This window comes from Crocuta crocuta, unplaced genomic scaffold (assembly GCF_008692635.1).
Source record: "Crocuta crocuta isolate KB4526 unplaced genomic scaffold, BGI_CrCroc_1.0 scaffold310, whole genome shotgun sequence".
Classification (NCBI taxonomy): Eukaryota; Metazoa; Chordata; class Mammalia; order Carnivora; family Hyaenidae; genus Crocuta; species Crocuta crocuta.
Window position 1 is genome coordinate 273622 of NW_027532609.1, and position 19818 is coordinate 293439.

Consider the following 19818-nt stretch of genomic DNA (forward strand, 5'->3'; position numbering starts at 1 on the left):
CATGGACCTTTCTGTACTCAACTGCGTAAGAACAGTTTCCTTACAACAAGACTCTTATTTTAGCTTTTGTGATCTAAAAATACAGAAGACATTTCTGGGGTGCTTGGGTGGCTCAGTTGATTAAGCATCCAACTTCAGCTCAGGTCATGATCTTGTGGTTCCTGAGTGTAAGCCCCACGTCAGGCTATGTGCTGACAGCTCAGAGCCTGGGGCCTGCTTTGGGTTCTCTGTCTCCCTCTCTGTCTGTCCCTCTTATACTCACATTCTGCCTCTCTCTCTCAAAAATAAATAAACATTAAATTTGTTTTTTAAGTCAGAATTCAGCTCTGGAAGAGCTGGGAGGGCACTGAGTCCCAACTCTTAAAAAGACAGCACAACAAACAGCCTCACTGAGATAAAGCATATAAGCAGAAATTTGAAAAATGCCTGGGGTACTCAGGAAGATTTATTTACTGATCTCAGAGCTTGTGTAGGGCAAGGATCCTTAGGAGACTTCTCCAAGAACAAAATTGCTGGTGAGCAGCATTTCTCTCCCTGCTGCAGTCTAGATACACAGACACATGCAGAAACCAGTGTAGCAGTAACACTCCCTCTAGCTTGCTAACTATGCACCCACCTTGCTCTTCTGCAGACCTGGCTCCTGCAGGACTCTTCCTAGGTGGCTGCAGGTCCCCTGCCAGAGCAGACCAGGACAATGCTGGCTGGGAACATACCCCCCACATCCACATTCTCCTGCAGATAACAACCCTCCAACCCTTGATAAGAGACCATCCAAGGCAGTGCCACAAGCCTGGCAGAGTACAGCAGCCCCACCAGGGTCCACCACCACTCCAAAGTGACTCCTGTACTTGGAAAAGAAGAAGATAACCACACACACACCAATCCAACTGCAGCCACAGCAGTGGGCTGGGGGCAGACATCAGGTCTGGCTACAGGTCCCTGCCCACCAATGAAAGCTTCTCAGGGGGCAACACAGGAAGTTCAGTTATTATAGCTCTGGCAGACATCTGGTCCACCTCAATTCAAGCCCAAGGCAGCCTCAGACTGGCCCACTAACAACACAGGGATCAAACCCTGCCCACAAGGCTAAGAGAGCCACTGCAGTTGACTGGACTGAAGACAAAGGTGGCTCAGCCACAAAAGAAGGGCACACAAAACACACATAGAAGACAATGCTGAACAGGGGACACTGTAGTGCAGGGCATTGTGGGACTTCTTATTTAAAAGGCCACTACTTCTAAGAGCAAAAGATGTTGCTGACTTTCCTAACCCACAGAAACAGACATAGAGAATTAGACAAAATGAGAAGACAGAAGAATATGTCCCAAATGAAAAGAGCAGAACAAAATCATAGCAAGGGAGCTAAACAAAATGGAAATAAATAAAATACCTAATAGAGAATTTAAAGTATTGGTCATAAAGATACTCACTGTGCTTGAGAAAACAGTGGAAAACCACAGTGAGATCTATAATGAAGAGAGAGAAAACATTAAGAAAATACCAGAGATGAAAAATTCGTAACTGAAATTAAAAGTATGCTAGAAGAGGCAGAAGAATGGATCAGTGACATGGAGGACAGAGCAATAGAAAGCAATCAAGCTGGAAAGGAGAGAGAACAATAAGTAAAAAATGAAAACAGACAACACAGGAAACAACAGATATTGGCAAGGATGTGGATAAAGGCGAACCTCCCCTTGCACTGTCAGTGGGAATGCAAACTGGTGCAGCACTCAGGAAAACAGTATGAAAGTTCCTCAAAAGTTAAAAATAGAGCTACCCTCCAACCCATCAATTGCACTACTAGGCTTTACCCAAAGAATATAAAACACTACATCAAAGGGATACATGTACCTCGATGCTTATAAATAGCATTATCAACAATAGCCAAATTATGCAAACAGCCCAAATGTCCACATCCATTGACTGATGAATGGATAAAGATGTAGTGTGTGTGTGTGTGTGTGTATCTATATATATACAAGAGAATATTACTCAGCCATAAGAATGAAATCTTGCCATTGCAATTATGTGGATGGAGCTAGACAGTGTTGTGCTAAGCAAAATAAGTCAGTCAGAGAACAAGAAATACCATATGATTTCACTCATATGTGGAATTTAAGGAAAAAAACACACAAGGATAGGGAAAAAAGAGAGGCAAACCAAGAAACAGACTCTTAAGTACAGAGAACAAACTGATCATTACCATAAGGGAGGTGAGTGGGTGGATGGGTTAAAAAGGTGACTGGGGACTAAGGAGTATACTTGTGATGAGCACCCGGTGTTGTATGAACTGTTGAATCACTATATTGTACACCCGAAACTAATATTACACTGAATGTTTACTAACTGAATTTTAAATAAAAACTTTAAAAAATGAAAATAGAGTAAGGGAACTCAGAGACATCCCATCAAGTGTAATAACATTCGCATTATACAGATCCCAGAAGAGAGGAAAGGCGGCAGAAAATTTATTTGAAGAAATAACAGCTGAAAACTTTCTAAATATGGGGAAGGAAAAAGAAATCCAGATCCAGCAGGCACAGAGAGCCCCCAATAAAATCAACCCAAGTAGGACCACACCAAGACACATAAAAATTAAAATGTTAATAAGTAGAGATAGAGAATTTTAAAAGCAGAAAAAGAAATCAGTCACATACAAGAGAAACAGAATAAGACTATCAACGGATTTTTTTCAGCAGAAACTATGCAGGCCAGAGGGGAGTGGCATGATAGATACAAGATGCTGAAAGAAAAAACCTGCAACCAAGAACACAAGAAAGCAAGGCTTTCATTCAGAATAGAAAGAGAAAGAAAAAGTTTCCCAGACAAACAACAGTTAAAAGAATTCATCACCACTAAACCAGTCTTATAAGAAATGTTAAAGGTGATTCTTTGAGTGGAAAGGAATGACCATGAGCAGGAGTAAGAAAGTAGGAAGCACAAAAGCGGTAAAAGTAAGCTCATCTATAATAATCAGTCAAGGGATTCACACACACACACACACACACACACACACACACAAACACACACAAAAGTGAAATATGATACCATGTATCTAAAATGGGGGTGGGTGGGGAGAAGAGTAAAAATTGAGTGCTTTTAGAATGAATTCAAACTTATTAGATACTGCTATATGCATAATAAGTTATGTATAAACCTAATGTCAAAAACAGTTGTCAAAATCTAATAACAGATACACAAAACATAAATAGAAAGGAATCCAGTAGAACTAAAAAAGGCCATGAGAAAAGAGAACTACAAAAATAACCATAAATGGTAACAAAATGGTAATAAGTACACGTCTATCAATAATTACTTTGAATGTAAGTGGACTAAACACTCCAATAACAAGACACAGAGTGATGGAATGGATGAAAAAGCAAGACCAGAGACTCATTTCACACTTAAAGACACATGAGGACTAAAAGTGAAAAGATGGGGGTGCCTGGATGGCTTAGTCAGTTGAGCGTCCAGCTTCAGCTCAGGTCATGATCTCGCAGTTTGTGGGTTTGAGTCCTGCATCAGGCTCTGTGCTGATAGCTCAGAGCCTAGAGCCTGCTTTGGATTCTGTGTCTCCTTCTCTCTCTACCTCTCCACCAGTTGTGCTCTGTCTGTCTCTGTCTCTCAAAAAAAAAAAAATGCAAAAAAAATAATTAATTAATTAAAGTGAAAAGATGGAAAGTATTTATCTTGCAAGTGGGAGTGAAAGGAAAGCCAAAGTAGCAATATTTATATCGACAAAATAGACTTCAAAACAAAGACTGTAACAAGAAACAAAAAAGGACACTATGATCACAAGAAGATAAAATAATTGCAAATATTAATGCACTCAACCTGAGAGCACCCATATACATAAAGCCGCTAATAACAAACATAAAGGAGAGACTTTAACACCCCACTTACATCAAAGGATAGATCATCCAGACAAAATAAAAAAGGCAACAGTGGCTTTGAATAACACATTGGACCAGATAGATCTAACAGATATATTCAAAATATTCCATCCTAAAAGACAGAAAACACATTCTTTCCAAATGCACATAAAATACTCTTCAGACATGTTAGGCCACAAAACAAGCCTCAACAAATTCAGAAAGACTTAAGTCATACCATGCTTTGAAACTAGAAACCAGCAGCAGCAACAACCAAACCAAACCAAAACAAAACAAAAATCTGGAAAAACACAAATACATGGAGACTAAACAGCATGCTACTAAACAATGAATGAATCAACCAAGAAATCAAAGAGGAAGTAAAAAATACATGGAGACAAATGAAATTGAAAATACAATGGTCCAAAATCTTTGGGATGCAGCAAAAGCAGTCCTAAGGGCAAAATTTTATAACAATACATGCCTACCTCAAGAAGAAAAATCTCCAATAAACAACCTAACATTACACATAAAGTATCTAGAAAAAGAATAAACAAAACCCAAAGCCAGAAGAAAGAAGGAAATAGTAAATATTAGAGCAGAAATAAATGATAAAGTCTCCAGGGGCCAAGATGGTAGAATAGCATGTGAGGTTTTTTTCTTGAGTCTCTTCTCTCTGAAATACAGCCAGATCAACACTAAACCATCCTGCACACCTAGAAAACTGATTTGAGGATTAACACAACAATCTGCACAATCTCAACCAGAGAATTCAACAGGTATGCGATGCGGAAAGGTGAACTAGGGGAGAGAGAAGTTGCGGAGGGCAGGGAGCTGTGTTTGCTTCTGGAGAGAGGACAGAGATGGGGAGGGGGAATAGAGAAAGCACCCCCCTCCCCTGTCTGAAAGCAGCTGTAGACAAAAGAAAGAGGGTTTAAATATCATTAAGACTCTATAAGAGCAGAGTCTGAAACCTGCAGCTCCATACCTGGAGGTGCTCTGGCAGAATGGACAAATCCCTAGGAGCAGAGAGCAAGGTCCAAGGGGCCCTGGGGCCACACAGGGAGAGGTGGTACCCCTGCTGGCAGGAAATTTGGTAAAGGCTGTGCAGCCATCTCACAGGCACAAGCCCCAATGGATGCTGGAGAACAACCACATTTCACTGATGCTGGAACAAGGATGTTAAGGGGGAAGCCTAATCCCAGAAGTGTGTTGTGATTTACCATAATCTCTGAAACACTGCTGCAACACGATTGCGTGAACTTTTTCTAGAGCAGGCTGGCACCCAGCTGCAGTCTCTGGGCAGCAGCAGCATCGTCTCGCAAACATTCCTGGGGCGGGCCAGCACCCATCCATTGCTTGGTGAGACCCTCCCCAAGAGGGTCAGAACGAGTCAAACCCAAAGTCCCTCAAAAGTGATGGGTTGGCAAGGGATACAGAAATGCTGATGCATAGGAGCACATGTACCCCAATGTTCATAGCAGCACTCTCCACAATAGCTAAAACATGGAAAGAGCCTAAGTGTCCATCAACGGACGAATGGATCAAGAAGATGTGGTTTATCTATACCATGGAATACTACATGGCAATGAGAAACAATGAAATCTGGCCATGTGTAGCCACATGGATGGACCTTGAGGGTGTTATGCTGAGCGAAATAAGTCAGGCAGAGAAGGACAAATATCATATGTTTGCACGTATAGGAGGATTAGGAGGAACTTGACGTAGGGACAAGGGGGAGAAGAAGGGGGAAATGGTGGGGGAAAGGGAGAGAGGCAAACGATGAGAGACTCTTGAATGCTGACAAAAACTGAGGACTGATGGATGTGGGGGGAGGAGGGATGGGCAAGGAGGAGGGCACTTGTGGGGATGAGCACTGAGTGTTATGTGGAAACTAATTTGACAATAAACTATTTGTAAAAAAAAAAAAAAGTGATGGGTTGGGAAACACAGTCCCATTTGAGATAAAACTCAGGAGGTGCCGCCTGGCAACCTGATAGCTTGGTCACAAGACAGTGTAAAAGCAGGAAGTGGACGGAAGCCAGAGACAAAGGAAGAGGGTGCAATTGCTGGTTGTGAAGAGAAGAGAGTTCTGATACTAAAGACTGGGTAGCTGGGTGATACCATTTTTACCCCTCCCACACATGCACATACACACCTACATGCACCACGACAATTCACCCCAGTAAGCTAGGCAACACCATGTAGTTGAGAACAGAGCCATTACACTAAGCCCTACCCAACTGGGCCAATCTTGTTCTTCAGGAACACCACAAGTCTCTCTGCCTGCTTAGTTACAGACTATAAAGTGCTTCACAGTTTGACTTCTAGGGGAAATCGATATAATTTCAATCACAGTTCAGTCTGTCTGCTGGTTCTTCATTCATTTTTTTTCATTTTTTATTCATGAATACAGAAAGAGAAAAAATTATCTTTATTTTCCATTTTTTTAAAGTTTTATTTTTTCTACTATATTTTTTTACTTTTATGTAAATTTTTCAAATTCTATTTTTTTAGTTCCATCATTTCATTTCATTGTATTCATTTTTTCAAATTTTAAAACATTTTTTTCTTTTCTTATCTTTTCCATGGTAAATACACCATGCATATTTATTCTTATGAATTTATATATGAATGTAATATGTAAATATATTCTCTAAATCCCAGATATAAAATATACAAAATTCTTTTAAATCCCAGTTACAGAGTGTATATGAGATCCTCTTTCTCTAAATATAATTGACATTAGGAAAAAGCCATTTAAAGTCAGTCCACATAAGACAGATGAAAATTTGGGGTGCCTGGGTGGTTCAGTCAGTTAACTGACTCTTAAGTGGCTGACTCTTGATTTTGGTTCAGGTCATGATGTCACACTTTGTGAGATCAAGCCCTGCATCAGGCTCTGTACTGATAGCATGGAGCCTATTTGGGATTCTCTCTCTCTCCTCTCTTTGTCCCTCCTCGATTTGCTTGCGTTCACACTTTCAAAATAAATAAATAAATAAAGGGGATGAAAATTTCACATATAGTGGTAAGAATTTTGATTATATTATTATATAACAACTTATAACAAATTTTGGTTATAATTGCAATTATGTGCTAATTCTTAGTCATGAACAAATGAAGTAAGGATTTGGGCATACTTTTTCTGACAAAATTGTTACATACAAACTAACTTCACCTACTTTCTAGTTTCCATATCACAACTGTAAAGAAGGTTTCATTGTAAAAAATCTGAGATTGAGACAATTTTTCCAAGAACTTCTTTTAATCCTGATATTCGATTTTTTGACAGCATCATCTTTGTAATTTCTCTATTTTTAATTGCTGTGGCCTAACTCTGCCAAACTTTCATCTGTCATCAGTTTCATTTGTAATTTGAATTCAGCAACATCATTTTCATCATCTACATCTTTTCAAAATTTGCAATTGAACCCTAAAATTACTTTGTATTGCATTAAGTGTTTTACAGGAGTATTCAACAATCCAGAAAAGACTGGCTAACAATGCCCCTAGGCTAGATAGGTGTGCATATATGAAGGACAACTAGTTTCATAAGTGATTTGTTTATCTGAATACAATTTTGGCTTCCCTCTGCAATCTCATAACTGTGGGGACTTAAGTAGTAAATAGAAGAGCTGTGCAGTTTGAGCAGACAGCGGCAGGAGATGAGGTCAAAGAGGAAAGTATCCACGTAGCAATGCTGCCTCCCATAGTGAAAGAATATGGGCACATGTATATCAGCAGAGTTTAAGAACAGCCAGTAAATGGGGTGCTTGGGTGGCTCAGTCAGTTGAGCATCCGACTTCAGCTCAGGTTATGATCTCAAGGCTCGTTAGTTCGAGCCCCACATTGGGCTCTGTGCTGACAGCTCAGAGCCTGGAGCTTGCTTCAGATTCTGTGTCTTCCTCTTTCTCTGCCCATCTCCCACTCATTCTCTCTCTCTTTCGGTCTCAAAAATAAGTATTAAAAAAATTTTTTTAAAAAGAACAGCCAGTAAACAAAGTAGCCATAAAAAGTAGATAGGAGAATCACCCAGCAGAAAAACTTTATATGATAGTCATAAAAACCACCAATCTAATAACACATTCTTGAAAATAACAGGAATTTTGGGGCGCCTGGGTGGCTTAGTTGGTTAAGCATCCGACTTTCGCTTAGGTCATGATTTCGCGGTTCGCGGGTTCGAGCCCCGCGTCGGGCTCTGTGCTGACTGCCAGCTCGGAGCCTGGAGCCTGTTTCAGTCTGTGACTCCCTCTCTGACACTCCCCTGCTCATGCTGTCTCTCTCTCTCTCTCTCTCTCTCTCTCTCTCCTAGAAATAAATAAATAAATTAATTAATTAAAAAAGAAAGAAAATAAGAGGAATTTAAATAAAGAAAAACTCCAAGCTTTAAATTTTGTTTCAAATTCTTCCTGTAGAGTGTACAAATCTCAGTAGAAATAGATGAGACTTTTCCAGCCAGTTGGTAAAAACCACTCTTATAATACATTTAAGAACCTCCCACTTAGATGTTAGCTTGCTAGTCTTTAGTCTTACAATATTAGTTTTTTGTCAGGCCTGACTCAGGGCACATTAGGAAAGGAAAGCAAAATATTACTATGAGACCAGCAACAAAACCACAGTGGAGACCACTACATCTCACACCTCAAAATCACTTCCTATATATTTAGGTACGGTAATAATAGATGGTATGGCAATACAGTAATGATCAGTGTTAGGCCTTTCAGTTTATTTTTTAAATAATTTTAAAAGCTTTTATTTTTAGAATGTACCAAAAAAACCCAACTTCAGGTCAAAATAATCTTTTTTCTCTTCCTAAGGAAGTCTTGGATCACATCTTGTCAATGTGAATAAAAATTAGAAAGCATGGTTTTCTGGAAGCCAAATATCATTTTTTCTATTAAATACATCCAAAGAAACATGTCTATTCTGCTTAGCTCCATATTTACCTTTGTTTGGTGTTCAAGCATTTCCTTATGTTACAAAAACTGGCACACTTGGCTATCACTTCTGATTAATTTTATAAAGGGCAGAAATAGAAAAGCATAATCTTGAACCTCATAAGATTGAGTCAACACCTGGAATAAAACAAATTTCTGAAATGAACAAAAACATTTAAATGGACATTGGAAGAAAAAGTACATGTTCTGATATAAAGCAGTTAAAGTAAAACATCACTTTGGAATAAACATTTACTAGTACTCAATGATGCAGAACTAAAAGACTATTCCATTCAAAAGCCAAGACTTTTATATCGACCCGTTCCACTGGAGTCAGCAATTTCTTCCTGAGGAATTTTACAAGGTTCTAACAATCTTTAGCATTTCTTATTATATAACTCAACATGAGAAACCATTTTCAAAAGGTGTTTCTTAATTATATTAAAAATGCAATGCTGAGCTATGCCAATATTCTATTCCAAAAAGTAAAAAAATGTAATCTGGGCCACATACTGAGAAGATGCTTGCACATAGTAACACTTTAATAATGCAATTTTACATGTGAATCAGCCTATTGTAAAAAGCTAAAAAATCTTTCCCTCTCTTTATATAACCATTATTTACTAGTAAGACATCATGACTAAAAATGAACAAAAACTATCCTTGATGTTGTATAGAAAAGAGATGTTTATACTATAATAGTTAAGGACACTTTGGTTTATAGGGAACAGAGAATCCAGTTCACAATAGCATATACAAACATGGACTCATTTTTTTCACAAGACAAACAATCTTGAACTCAGTGATTGCTAACGTTGGTTTAGTAATCAATGAATTCATCAATATCTTCAATATTTTTGCTCCACCATCCTGAACATATTGACCTTTTTATTCATATTTGTTGTCTAATGATTGTAAGATGATCACTGCAGCTCCAAACATCATATCTAAGGTCGAAGCAAGAAAAAGAGGTTAACTTCAGCCCTGTCTGACCCTTTATTTAGAAAAAAGGAAAGCTTTCCATGAAGTTCCCCCAGATTCACGGACTAGAATTATATTACTGCAGCAGTAAGAAAGGTTGTAAAATCAAAATTTTAACTTTCTAATTTTTATGGTAGAGGTAAGGAATGGATATGGGTTGGTCAACCAACAATGTCAGTCCTCAATTCAATATGCATGCGCGCAACCACATACAGGCACCACACACTGATTACACATATATGTTAAAAAGAACAGACTTATCATTTCTTCAAGGAAGGCAATCCCATTATTTCACCCAATTACTGTATGAAGCCGGATGCCTGGGTGATTTTCTATCTGTTCTCTGTAGTACAAATATGGCAATCTTATCTGACCATTTATATGGCTAGAAGATAACCTGTCTCTAAACCATTTCCTTTCTCTCTAGATTTAAAAAATAATGAAATAAAAACAACAGAGTGGCCGCAATAAAAATTCCATTAGGAAAAGGCGATAATAGGAACCACCCAGTGGTCAACAGTTCACAGCCCACATCATGATCTCATTGGTCAGAGATCAGAAATTCCTTAGCAGGCAATAAGGTAAATCCTTGGTTAACCAATCTGGCAGCTCTTAGTTTAAATCTCTGGAATATCTGCTTTGTCACTGTCCTCTATGGCCATATCTAAGGTAGGTTTTGAAGCAGATGCCCTTCTCAGGGGCTCCACAGCTTTTGTAGCTCCTTCATGTTGGTTTGATTTAGGAAAGAAGGAATGTGGATTGCTTAGAAGGTAAAAACAATCACAACTAATTGCCACCTCTATATTATAGTTCCCTCAAAGATGCATCAAACTTCTGGGCTATTTTCTCCAGATCAATTCCTTGTATGAGTAACCATAGCCAAAAAACATTGCTGGAAATAATTTTTAGGCCTGGAGACTTTCATCTCTTAGCTACTGACTTTTGAACACTCATGAAAGATTTGAAGCAATTCTAAAAATAGTCTTAGGTGAAGAGGTACTGCACTTAATCCTTATAAAATTCCAAATTATGGGACTCTTGCTTCATTTAGAGTGTGAACTAAAGGCAGAATACCTCAAGAGAAAGCTGTATTTTGCTGCCCTCACTGCTCTCATGCTGAGGGACACTAATTTGAGTCCATCCCTTTTTCTAGGATCCTCCTGAAAAGCCACAGAAAGTAACCAACACATGACACATTCCAAATTTCTCCTAACACTGCAGCTTCAGTTTGCACACAGTCAGCCTTCCAAGAAACAGCAGGCACAGGTTAATCAAATTCTCTGCTGTCCAACAATTCTCACACTGTCCAACAATGTTCTAGACTCTTTTGATCCTTTTCCTCCAGTCTTCAGTTTATTTGGAATCACATTTTCAGCCTCATACTTGTCACCTCATGGTTGCAAGATAGCTGCTACATCTCCCAGCTGTGGGTCTGTAGTTAAGGCACAAAGAAAGTGGAAAAAGTACCAGCCACCTAACAGTCTCTTTGTTAGGAAAACAAAAGCCTTCTGTAAAGTCAGCAGACTTGTCTTCAGGATCAGTGGCAAAAGAGAATGGGACTGTCATGAATGACCTTAACTAGGGTTTTCTGCTTGAAGATGGGCACATTGTTGACCTAAGAAAATTAAGGTGAACAACAAGGAATGGGTATTAGAAAGGTCACTAAGAATATCTACCATGCATAGGTATTTATAGTTTTAGGAGAACATTTGACAAATAAAAACCAATCTCTATTTGCTGAAATTTCAGGCAATATAACAGAAGTGGGAGGGGGTGGGGGAAGCACCTCAGACAGTGTTATAAAATACATTTTAGGTAAAGAGATCCCTACTCGTCCTACTTAGGAGTCCATCCCTGAAATTAGCACCCTTTAGCAACTCAGCTTTTCACAGACTTTCCCTTCCTTCAATTTTGAACCCACAGATTCTCTAAAATACCCATGTTTATTAACAACTGTTTCTATGGCAGCAGAGCCCCTGGTGGTGGGGCACAGGCGTGGAGGCTATTTATAAGTTAAGGACTGACAGTACATGCCAATAGCAGCTATTATTGATGATATCCTTGAGGAATTTCTGAAAGAGATAAATTTTGTGAAAACAACAATAAAACAAGAAATATTCATGGTGCCTGTTGTTCACCAAGAAACCTCTTGATTATAATTTGGTTTTCCATCTAGGTCCAACACCTGAAAGAAAAATACACTGATCATCCTGGTATAACTGGTTTATGTAACAGTTTTAAATCATTGCAGATTAATAAATTTACATTTTGGCTTTACAAATTCGGCTAATGAGGCTGTTAGACTAATTTAATGCTCTCTGAGACATTTAATGACCTGATCAGGTTTCTAAGATGACAAAACTGAGAGTCAGATCCTGGTAAATTCAAGAAGTAAGCTTATATCATCAATGTGGTCTTCTGAATAACAGCAGCTGGCCTAACCAAAGCAATAGCCCTTTGCATCACTAAGTGTATTGGTATGAACTTCTTTAAGACATTTATAGAAACAAAGAAAAAAAAAAAAAGGGTAGGGGTGCTTGGGTGGGTCAGTAGGTTAAGCATCTGACTTCAGCTCAGGTCATGATCTCATGGTTCGTGGGTGAGAGCTCTGCATCAGGCTCTGTGCTGACAGCGGGAGACTAGAGCCTACTTCAGATTCTGTGTCTCCCTCTCTCTCTGCTCCTCCCCCTTTTCATGTCCTGTCTCTTTATCTCTCTCAAAAATAAATAAACATTTAAAAAATTAAATAAAAAAAAAGAAGCAGTAAGTCAATTTTCATTCTACACAGCAGCTCACAAAAGCCATTCTTTTAGTGATGTAAATTGTGCCACTTATCAATATACTCAAGTCACCAATGTTTCTTTTTTTTTTTTAAATGTTTTATTTATTTCTAGGAGAGAGAGAGAGAGAGACAGCGTGAGCAGGGGAAGGTCAGAGAGAGAGGGAGTCACAGACTGAAACAGGCTCCAGGCTCTGAGCTGGCAGTCAGCACAGAGCCCGACGCGGGGCTCGAACCCACAAACCGCGAGATCGTGACCTAAGCGAAAGTCGGACGCTTAACCGACTAAGCCACCCAGGCACCCCAAGTCACCAATGTCTCAATGAATAATAGTTTCAAGCAACTCTCAACCCACAATTATATATGTATATAATATGTGTGTGTACATACACATATACATATATATACACATATACATATATGTATACACACACACACACACACATACACACACCCCTATATATATAGGTAAGTAGCATAGGGGTTAAGAGCATGGATTCTGGAACCAGAAAGATGGAATGCAAATTCCAGTTCCACACTGAAGTGTTCCACCACAGAATAAGTGTGTGATGCTGGGTAAAATCTTTGCACCCAATTTCCTCACCTATACAAGACAGCTTGAGGCAGAATAATACTGCCTACTTCAAAGAGTTTTCTGAATATAAAATGAATCTATATATGTAAAGTGCCTAGCACATAAGAAACACTCAACAAATGTTAGCTATCATTTACTCTATTTTTTTTCTTCAGTTTATTTATTTATTTGAGGGGGGAGGCACAGAAAGGGAGAGGGAGAATCCCAAGCAGTCTCCATGCTGTCAGCAAAGAGCCCCACACAGGCCTCAATTCCACAAACCATGAGATTATGACCTGAGCCAATATCAAGAGTCAGATGCTCAACTGACTGAGCCGCCAAGGTATCCCAGTTATCATTACTCTTAATGGGAAAACTAAATAGTGTATGGCTGCATTTCATGCAAATAGGAAATGATTTGATAATAAAGATTAATTTTATATGCAAAATTTGAAATAACACAAATTCTTCACAAATAATTCATCAAGAATCATAGTTTCGAGGTTGACTTGTGAGTGATTTAAAAAACTCTTTCAAAGGGTGCCTGGGTAACTCGGTTGAGCATCCCACTCTTAACATTGTGTCAGGTCATGATACCAGGGTTGTGGGATCAAGACCGCACTGCTTGAGATTCTTTCTCCCTCCCTCTGCCCCTCTCCCTCACTTGCGCACTCTAAAAAAGTAAATGAACATAAACTCTTTTAAGCTACTGCCATGTGGCCATAGCAAACTTTCCAGTCTTTGCTGCCAAGAATAGTCTTGAATTATCCAGGTCTCCTAAAAAAATGCTACAGCTCTACAAAGATATAAAGAAGATAAAAATCACAGCTTCCTAACCCAACCCTTTAGTGTTATCCCTGGCACCCTAGCCTTTCGAAAGGTTTTGTATGGCCTTGAAGACTAGACACTCTACAATCAACATCCAAACAGAGTTAAGTCTCTCAACACTGTCCCAGGAAAACTCTTCTTGAAATAATGGCCAGTCAGCCTGGTGATTTTTCACAGGTGTGTACCCTTCTCAGGCCTGGACTAATTACTATCTCTTCCCATTTTCCTCAGTGTACATAACTGGTCATCTTTAATATTTTCTTGTTCATAAAGAAATATTCTCTTAACGGCCCTGATTTTCCTCTAACATGTAACTACTTTTCTCTTTTACTCAAATACTGCCTTCATTTCTGTTTTACTCACCTCCATCAGCATGTTGTTTTTCCTTTTGCCTCTGACCATCACATATTCAAACTCACCTCCCCTAAACCACACTCACTCCAGTTCTGCAACTTCTTAAGCCATTCTTAACCCTCCACCCCATTCCCCATTGACTAGAGTCCATTTCTTTTTTTTTTTTTTTTTTTTAATTTTTAACATTTATTTATTTTTGACAGAGAAAAAGAGAGAGAGCATGAGCAGGGAGGGACTGAGAGAGAGACACAGAATCTGAAGCAGACTCCAGCCTCTGATCTGTCAGCACAGAGCCCAACGCAGAGCCTGAATCCACAAGCCGTGAGATCATGAACTGAGCCAAAGTAGGACACTTAATCAACTGAGCCACCCAGGTGCCCATAGAGTCTATTTATTTCTTTAAGGATAAACTCTTTTTATCCTAAGTTTATTTTTTACTTCTCTACAGTTCATTTTTAATAAAAATCTGGTTTTCCTTTAAGTCACAAGGTACATTTTCCAATATAACTGTTTAGTCCTTACTTTCTCCTCCTTCTCTGAATCAGTGGAAAGAAGTGAGAATAGTCTTGTCTTTGTTCCCAAATGCCATTTTCAGATTATCCCACTGTGGTCCACTTTTGTTTGAAATCTCCACCTTATCGCTCATTTCAATGAGCAGTCCTCAACAATCCTGAACACACTCATGTTTACATTTATCCTCCTATCCTTCTCTTGAGTCTTGATAAAAGTGATTCATTAAGAGTCCATAATACCATTTCTGTCAGTGTTAACATATATGAATTTAGAGAGTATTATATGAAACAAAAATTAAACATGTTAATAATGGTCACATGGCCAACAATGGAACTGAATAAAATATGACTATTTCTGGGCTCATAAAATAACTTTATAATTTTCCATGATACTCATGAAGTCAAGTTCTATAAATTTACATATTCTATCATTAGAAATATACTATGTTAGCTACTGTCTTAGACATAAATCACTATGTGTTTTTCAAAATAAACCACGGCATCATAAAATTAGATGGATGTATAAGTGGGTATATAAGCTGTTCTTGGCAGATGATCAGGCTACTTAGACCTTTTAGAAAGCAGATTCTACAACTTCCCAACATAAATCCTTCTAATCTTAAACATCCTTAATTTCAAAATCTTTGATTTTTCTAATATAAATTTATCCTGCTGTGTTTCCTCTAAGGAGACGGGGAAAGGACAGGTACCATTCTCAGTATAACAATATCTTCCTGCCTGAAAAGTATGATTACCCCTTAGCCTTTGCTTTTCTAAGCTCAACAACTTGGACTATTTTCCAGACTCCTATTCTCCAAAACTTTCCTAACCTTCTTTAGTTCTACTCATATTATTTTAAAATTATAAAGACCAGACTTAGATTTAGCCAGTTTACAGAACTTTGTTGTTTGTAATGTTTTTACAGTTGATAAATAATTGAACAAGATTCCATACGTACAGGCTTCTGAAATGAGATTCAAACTTCTATAAATTAAAAGTTACAGAACTTTCCATATTGTGGAGTCTACCTGATTGTCTCTTAAACCCATAATCTATGGTTATAGTTGACAAATCATGGCTATATGTATGGTTGCAAAACATTAGAAAGAATTAACAGATACTTACTTACTTGATTTGTCCTTGGGTGAAGTTTTTTCTCCTAGATTGTAGAGTAGAGAGGAAACTGGCTCTCACTTTATAGTTCACCTCTATTTCTTCTGCTTTGATAGAAATTATGGCAGCCAAAAATAAAAATAAAAATGGGAAATATTTTACATAACAATTTTAGTAACATATGAAGAAAAGGAAAAGAGAATCTGTTTACCAATTTCATATGAGCCTTTTCTTTTACCTAGTGATACCCCAGCAGAAATTTTACTTTGTTCATATGTTTAATTTCTCCTCCTTCCCCAACCCTTTTTTTTTTAAGCCACAGGAAAACTATTCATTGTTAAATACAAGGCTAAAAGTTGGATTAAGAGGAAAACAGAATTTTATTAAAAGGGTATTGAACGGGGGATTACCTTTCAAGCAGGGAAATCTGGGGGATGGTAAAGAATTGTATTTCTTTTATTATAAAAGTTATTTCTTGTATTATGCCTCTACCAAGAAAAATACTATGGACAGAGAGTTAAGAAGACTTGTCATTTCAGTAAGGTGGTAACCTTCATGAAAAAGGAGGAAAAGTGGTATACAATATGATCTGTCTTCCTCTTTCAAACTTCCACTTCCCCCAAAAGGCTTTATTTTATATGGCACTGAGATGAGGGCAGTGGCTCACAAGACCTTAATTATATAAAAATAGCATATTGGGGCACCTGGGTGGCTCGGGCACCTGGGTGGCTCAGTCGGTTAAGCATCCGACTTTGGCTCAGGTCATGATCTTATGGTTTGTGGGTTCAAGCACTGTGTCGGGCTCTGTGCTGACAGCTCAGAGCCTGAAGCCTGCTTCAGATTCTGTGTCTCCCTCTCTCTCTGCCCCTCCCCTACTTGTGCTCTGTTTCTCTCAGTCTCAAAAATAAATAAACATTAAAATTTTTTTAAAAAAAGCGTATAGTAAAGCTCAATTCATTTGAATACCATCCACTTTGTGATCATTTTAGCCCAATGGTATATTCAGAATATGATATACAAGAGGGGGCTCACCTTTAACACCTCCTCCCCTATGTGACAAAATTATTTCAAGTAATGATCATAAAATGAAACAAATAATAATATCCAGGAAAAAAATCATGAAATTCTTTTATTCAACTCCACTTCTATGCCAATATAAAATAAATATATAGTACCAAAAAAAAGTAATGGAATTAATGTTGTTGAAAAAAGGAAAAACTTAAACCTATGTATTGGTCTTTTGACGTACTGAATAAAAACATTACACCTCCTATTCTCTTGATTTGTTCTTTAGTTTTTGAGCAAACATTAACAAAAAGAATAAATTTCGAAGTTAAAAATATTCTTTGATTCAATTCTTTAAAAGAATCATTTCACGTATGAACTAAAATGTGTACTTACCAACCCAAAATATTACACATCAAGTTTGCACTTTGTTTCACTTGAGTTTTCCACACAAATGAAAACTCTAACTGGTCACACAGAATAACAACACTGAAGCAATCAGGTTCTGTTTCTTCATCCTTTTAATCGATGTGCTACCACTGTTTATTAATAATTAACATTTAAATGAGAGATACAGACCAAAGGAGTTGGAGACATGAACTGTGCCCAAAGCTCTGAACTACCCTGAATTCTTATGAATTTACTTGGGGAAATACGCATACTGATAAGTCTCTGTTTATTGAAGGCCAACTGTATAACTGGGAGTTCTCTGAATTAACTTCCATGTAGCACATAGTTATTAAATGGTAATTAAAATGTGCTAATTTAAAGCTTATATAAACATTATTAAAACTTAACAGTAACTACAGAAATTGTTTAGAACTTAGACTGATAGATTTTTATCACTGACATTGTTTATAATTTCTGATACATAAAAATTAACAGTAATAAGAAGCAGACAAATTTTTAGTGGGTTTGTTTAAATTTTTAAAAAATTTTCTTGGGGAACCTGGATGGCTCAGTCAGTTAAAAGCCTCTGACTTCGGCTCAGGTCATGATCTCACAGCTCATGGGTTCGAGCCCCACGTCAGGCTCTGTGCCGACAGCTAGCTCAGAGCCTGGAGCCTGTTTCAGATTCTGTGTCTCCCTCTCTCTCTGACCCTCCCCTGCTCATGCTGTCTCTCTCTCAGAAATAAAGAAAACATTAAAAAACTTTTTCTTAAATATTTAAGTTTTGAGAGAGAGAGAGACAGAGTGTGAGCAGGGGAGGGGCAGAGAGGGAAGGAGACACAGAATCAGAAGCAGGATCAGGGCTCTGAGCTGTCAGCACAGAGCCTCCTGTGGGGCTTGAACTCACGAACCACTGTGAGATCATGACCTGAGGCAAGGTTGGACACTTAACCAACTGAGCCACCCAGGCGTCCCTATAGTTTTAATTTTCTAAGGACAATTAGAATTACTATTGCCTACACCCAAGGTGATGGTCCTTTTGCCCCACTCTCTGAATGCCCTGGCTCAAGGTGAAATCTACCATTGAGGTACTATCCTTGAAGATGGGTTTGCTGAATTATATTTAACCTACTAGTAAGAAAACCTTTTTAATATAAATTTAAAAAATTTTTAATGTTTATTTATTTATGAGAGACAGAGACAGAGTATGAGCGGGGCAGGGGAAGAGAGAGAAGAAGACACAGAATCCGAAGCAGGCTCCAGGCTCTGATATGTCAGCACAGAGTCCAAAGCAGGGCTTGAACCCACCAACCACGAGATCATGACCTGAGCCAAAGTCAGATGCTTAACCAACTAAGCCACCCAGGTGCCCCTAAATATGAATGTTAATTGAAGACCTACTGAGTGCCTGGTAGTATTTGTGCATGTGTGTATGCACAGGAGTTTTGCTAATTTTAATTCAATCATTTTTATTCATTAAAGCCATCTCAGCAGGATTTTTTAAAGAGCTGTTTTGTTAGCACTTACTGTCTGTACTTAAACGTTTAAAACAGTATCACACAAAATCACATATATTCCATTTTTCAGGACTCTCACTAACTCAGATTGCTTTCTCCCTGTGTATTCCAAATAAATGAAGAAGCACTATAAATCAACATTTAAAAAAGGATTTTAAATATTAGCAGACACATAAACATTAACAATTTAAGATCTGTTGGTATTCAATTTCATAAATCATGTGGCATCAGATTTATATGTTCCCTTTTTATAAGCAACTACCTCAAGAGAACAAATTATAACACTGATGTCAATCTTTTTCAGACATTAACAAGATCAATATAATCTCTACTCTGCCCTCATAATCTTATAGCAGCATACATGCACAAGTTTTCTTATTATGTGATTCTAGCACTCTTGAAAAGAGTCTTTTTAGCTTAAAGAAAATCTGACTTACCTCAAAAGACATTTTGGTATGGGATATCATGCCAATTACAGCCACATTAAAAGCGGATATATCTGGCAAGAAAGTGACATACAAGGCTTAAACCCAGTTAATTCCTTCCACTCCTGCTTGATAACCCCTATTTTCCTATGGCTGGGGGGCTCCCTCACCCACAAAATTCCCACTGGCTAGTCACCTAGTCTTCTGAAGCAGTACCTGTTCTGTTTATAGCTCTAGTATTCCCCAACCTCTCCTATTGATAAGAATCCCCTGGGGCAGTTAAAAATAAAAATCACATGCCACTTTTCCTGTAGATTAGATTTTAATGGATTTGAGGTAAGGCTCCAGAATCTGATTTTAAACAACAGTCACCAAGTGATTCTTATAGGCAAATTTAAGAACAAGCTAAAAGAGGCTCTTCAGTTCCTCTAAACTGAACAGCCCCAAGGACTAGTCCTTCTCTGAGCGTTAGCGGTATTTGAAAACAAGGACAGGACAAGTTTGGAGAAAGCAGAATGCCATCATGTC

At 38.2% G+C, this 19818-nt stretch overlaps 1 long non-coding RNA gene across 1 annotated transcript; it reads right to left on the reverse strand.

Moving 5' to 3' along the window:
* Positions 1 to 8826: 8826 nt before the first annotated feature.
* Positions 8827 to 19338, reverse strand: LOC144245078 (uncharacterized). The gene is made up of 3 exons (XR_013339165.1): positions 19303 to 19338; positions 15966 to 16060; positions 8827 to 8950 (listed from the first exon to the last, which is right to left on the reverse strand). It is a non-coding gene; the product is annotated as an uncharacterized LOC144245078 (long non-coding RNA).
* Positions 19339 to 19818: the final 480 nt, after the last annotated feature.